The following is a 5,213-nucleotide window of genomic DNA, read 5'->3' as shown; positions in this document are numbered from 1 at the left end:
AGGAATTGTTAAAGAGGTTTGGACAGGCTCACTACATCTTGACTCTGGATCTTTCCAAAGGTTATTGGCAGATCCCCCTGGCCCAGGGAGATAAAAACAAGACAGCATTTGGACCTCATGGAGGTTGTATGAATTCACCCAAATGCTGTTTGGACTTCACAGAGTAGCCACAAGATTTCCATGGCTCATGAAGCAAATTCTAGCACCCCACGTATACATTTCAGTGTATATAGATTACATTGTCATCTATGCAAGGACATGGATGCATCACCATAAGGCCATAAGGGCAGTTTTGACAGAACTGAGAAAAATTGGCATGATAGCAAATCCCAAAAAGTGCACTCTAAGGAAAAGCAAGACAAAGTTTCCGGTGGGGCAAGAGGCTATCCAACCCTTTGCAGATAAGGTAGCAGTTGTATGGGAGTTCCATCCTCCACAGACTAAACGTCAGATGAAGTCATTTCTAGGGCTCACCAATTATTACCAGTGCTTCATACCCCACTTTATGAAGCTTGCCACTCCTTTGATGAATGCTATCAAGGGGAGAGTACAAGGCCTGATAAAGTGGATGCCAGTGATGGAAGGCATTTGCTAAAATCAAAACAGCTCTACGTCAGAGTGTAGTAATACATACACTGTACTTTACAAGATCTTTTGTTTCCACACAGATGTGTCACACATGGCCCTTGGTGCAGTCCTGACTCAGGACTCCTGGTATCAGAAGTGAACTGGCCAAGTTCACCAATGACATCAAACTTTGGGGTAAAGTGTCCACACCTGAGGACAGGATGGTGATCCAAGCTGACTTAGACAGGCTCAGCAAATGGGCAGATGAAAACCTGATGGTCTTCAACACCAAAAAATGCAAGATACTCCACCTTGGGGGAAAAAAACCTGCAGCATACTTATAGGCTTGGCAGTGCTATGCTTGCTAGCACCACAGCCGAAAGAGACTTGGGCGTCATGATTGGCCACAAGATGAACATAAGCTACCACTGCACTGTCACAGCTGGTAAAGTAAGCAAAACTCTGGCTTGCATCCATAGATGCTTCTCAAGAAAATCCCAGAATGTCATCCTCCCACTGTACTCGGCCTTGGTGAGGCTGCAGCTGGAGTACTACATCCAGTTCTGGGCTCCATAATTTACAAAGGATGTGGAGAAACTTCAGAGTGTCCAGAGGAGAGCCATGTGCATGATCAGAGCGGAGGAGAACAGGCCTTGATGAAAGGCTGAGAGCCATGGGACTCTTTAGCCTGGAAAAGCAGAGGCTCGGGGGGACCTGGTGGCTGCCTGTAAGTATATAAGGGGTGTACATCAGGATCCGGGGGAATGCCTGTTCACCAGAGCGCCCCAAGGGATGACTAAGTCGAACGGTCACAAACTCCTCCAAGACAGTTTCAGGCTGGACATAAGGAAGAACTTCTTTACTGTCTAAGCTCCCAAGGCCTGGAACAGACTGCCTCCAGAGGTGGTGCAAGCACCTACTCTGGACTCCTTTAAGAGAAGTTTGGATGTTTATCTTGCTGGGATCCTATGACCCCAGCTGACTTCCTGACCCTGGGGCAGGGGGTAGACTTGATGATCTTCCAAGGTCCCTTCCAGCCGTAATGTCTATGAAATCTATGAAGAGCTGGATGGCCTGGAAAGGCCCTTTGTGTATTTGAGTCACAAGTTGAATAAGGCTGAGATGAAGTATGCCACTGTTGAGAGGGATTGTCTAGCCATCAGATGGGTAGTAGAGTATTTCTGTTAATATCTCATGGGCCAGGAGTTCCAGTTAACTACTGATCATGCCCCTCCTCAGTGGCTCTACAAAGCAAAAATAGATAATTCCCAAATTACATGATGAGCAGTAACCCTGCCTATTTTTCATGAGATATAGGCCCAGGATGGCTAATAAAGTGGCAGATTTCTTGTCTAGGTGTGCAGAACCAGAAACCCAAACAGGAAAGGTATGTCAAAAAAAAAAAAGAAATTGAGGAAGACAGAGAGCACGTTGAAGGGAAATACACAGGTACACCCCAGGCAACTTAAACAGGGGTGTGTGTGGTAGCAGGGAGTCCCCAAGCAAATGGCCCCAGGGCAATGAGACCCCCAGAAACACCCTCACCGGGCCCCTGGGATGGGGTTGAAATGCCCGTAAACCTCCCGGACCTTGGGACATACCTGTAGGGTTGACAGCAGTGTGGATTGGAAAGCCTCAGGCACCATGTCCCTCCTGTTTCTCCAGCATGTACCAGCTACAGATAAACCAGCACACAGGGGCTGATGTCACAAAAGTGCACCCCTTGCCGCCTGAAGAGAAGAGAGAGATCCAGGACCACAGTGGTAGTAGCATGGAGCCTGAGTAAAGCTTGCCCCAGCAGGGGTAAAATGACCAGGGGAGACCCTGCTCACCTGAGTAGAGGCTTGGAGGAGCCTCTAACCCAAGGGGCCCAAACTCCCAATGAAAAGACGAGAACGACACACCGGTAGAACCCAGAGGGATGTTGCCTGTCCCAGGGGAATGATGCGAGCTCCGATTGTGAGTTTGTTCTGGGAAGCTGGAATCCAGGACTTTGTATTGACTGTAATGTTTTTAAGTGTAGACAGATAGAATTAAAGTCTGGCTAGATTAGCCCCGCTAGACACTGTAGTAAAGGCCTCATGGACAGGATAGGAAGGAGAGAGGCTCTCCCCAACATAATTCAAGAGTACTAACTGGGCTTGAGTCCAGCCAGTTGAGTGGCTTGCTGATGGTACCATCTTTGAACCAGATAGAGAGCAGCCTGGCAATGGTGTAAGATCTGGTTGGCATAAGGATAGGGTGTAAGGCAAGGCAGAGCCCTGAGGACCAATGACCCAGGACATTCGTGTGGGCAAGCATTATCAATCAAGGATCCTCCCCTCTTGTTAATAAGATCAAGATGTGGTGGGGGTGATGAAGGGTTTTCCCTGTTAATACGAGTGAATGAAAGCCTGTCCAGTCCTAAGAACTGGTGCTCAGTGGACAGGAGTGCCAGATCTCGCTGGCAGAGTCAAGATGGGCACAGCCATTCACACTTACATTCAGAGTTCTCTCCAATCTTTTTTTCTAAATCTAACACTTAACATTAAATGCCATTCAGCAATGGAAGCAGCTCCTTCATCCCAGAAATGTTTGTATGACCTCCAAGTCAGACAATACAGGACTGTACAAAGCACACAGAGATACTCAGTGGAGTTCAAATGGAGTCAACTGGACAGATACGTACTAGGTGTAAGTCCACATAGCACTACTACCTCACAGCAACAACAGCTTGCAGGAGCTGAGGTTTTGATCCCATGTCTGCCATTGTTTAATAACCTGTTAAACTTGCATTATTATTGTTAGTAAAACAGCTTATTTTAATATGTATGTAACTAGTACATTACATCTAATGCTACTTACGGGCATTCAAGTTCCTTTGGAACTTGCTACGCACTGGTAAATGGTTGAACGTTTTATCCACATGTGACTGCATTTCAGGAGAAGGAAGAAGTAATCCCAGCTAGCTGCAGCATTTCAAGGACTCAGTTATGCTAACACTTGAGTATGTGCATAACTTTTTCCCATGCACTAGGTCACTGATTTCTTTTCAATGGCTCTGTTTACATGAGCAGAATTGTATATGTGCTTAGGTTTTCCAGAGCCTAAATTTGTACAGAGCTTTGACCTACTTTAGGATACGAGGTACTAGAGACATGCATGATAGGCCTGTATGAAGTGACTAGTATTCATTTTGGATCCAGCTGATTCGAGGGACAGTGATTCAATTCGGTGATTTGAATCAAGGTCTCGAATTGATTTGGCCAAATCTGATTTGGAGATTAGGCTGCTGCCGAATCAGCCAAATCTCCAAATCACACAGGCCCCATCCCCTGCCTGCTCTCAATGGCTGCCCTGCCCACTCCAGTTCCCGGCTCTTTGAAAAAACAAAGCCCCCACTCACCGGCTTCTGCCTGGTGGGGGGCAATTCCTGCTGCCCCCCACTGTGCCACACCATGTGGGTGGGCTCCATAATGAGCCCCCTGACTCCTGCCCATTCCCAAAGCCGCGCCATGGCTGCCCTGCCCTCCTGCCCAAGTTCCTGGCTCTCTAAATTAACAAAACCCAAAAAACCCCAAACTCTCTGGCCCCTGCCAGGTGGGGAAGTGATCCCTGCTGCCCCCCCACTACTCCATGCTTCATGAGGGGCTCTTCCATGAGCCCTCAGAAACCCCAAGGCCGCTGCAGCAGCCGGTGAGTCTGGGATTTTGTTGTTGTTTTTTTTTAAAGGGCCGGGAGCTGAGGCAGGCAGAGCAGCCATGGGTGGGCTGGGAGAGTGGGCAGGGGTTGGAGGGGCTCATGGCAGAGTCCCTTATGCACTGTGGGGCAGCAGGGATTGCCCCCCTGCCTGGAAGCACCCAGTGAATAGGGGCTTTTTTTTAAAGACCCGGGAGCTGGGGCAGGCAGGGCAGCCATGGGGGGGTGGGGCTGGGAGAGTTGGCAGGGGTCAGGGGTTGCTCAGGGGGTTTGGGGGATAAAGCAGGGGATGGTTCTGACAGGGATTCCCCCCATGGTTCCCTCCCTCCTCCTCCTCCAGTCTCTCCTCTCCAACCCTCTACTTACTGGCATGGAGTCTGGGTCCAGCTCCCTGCTGCAGCCAGTGGGGGCTGCCCAAATCACCCTAACTCTCCGAATCTTTTCTGAATGAATTTGGAGAGCTTCAAATAGATTTGGACCTTTTAATTGGTCTCTTGATTCAATTTGGATTTGGAGATTCGACCACTGAATCGGGCTGAATGTCCTCCAAATCGAATCAGCACCCAAAGCTTTGCAGAGCCCTAATACAGATATTATTTCAGAGACCACTTACTAAAGTTCACATGCAAAGGAAAAAACATGGCTTTCAGTGTGATCCAGAAAAAAATACTGACATATTTTAAAATAGTTTTGTTCTACCTGTTTCTTTATCTTAGAAAACAGGACTGTTAAGTTTCACTGCTAGGGCTGTGCCCACGTGTATTCCTATTCTCATGTCTGAGTACATGAACCATCCTCCTGACGATACACACATATTCAGAGTTAAGCATATGAGTATGTGTTTACAGAACCAGGATCTGGTTTTTCAAATCATTCATTTAGGAAAAGTGGGTGACCTAAGATTTGCCATTTTAATTAATAAACAAACACACAAATCACTTCCCTACACTCTGCACAAAGATGAAACC

The sequence above is a fragment of the Crocodylus siamensis genome, chromosome 3, assembly GCF_052110815.1.
Source record: "Crocodylus siamensis isolate JL-2025a chromosome 3, ASM5211081v1, whole genome shotgun sequence".
Lineage (NCBI taxonomy): Eukaryota > Metazoa > Chordata > Crocodylia > Crocodylidae > Crocodylus > Crocodylus siamensis.
This window is presented reverse-complemented; position numbering follows the sequence as displayed.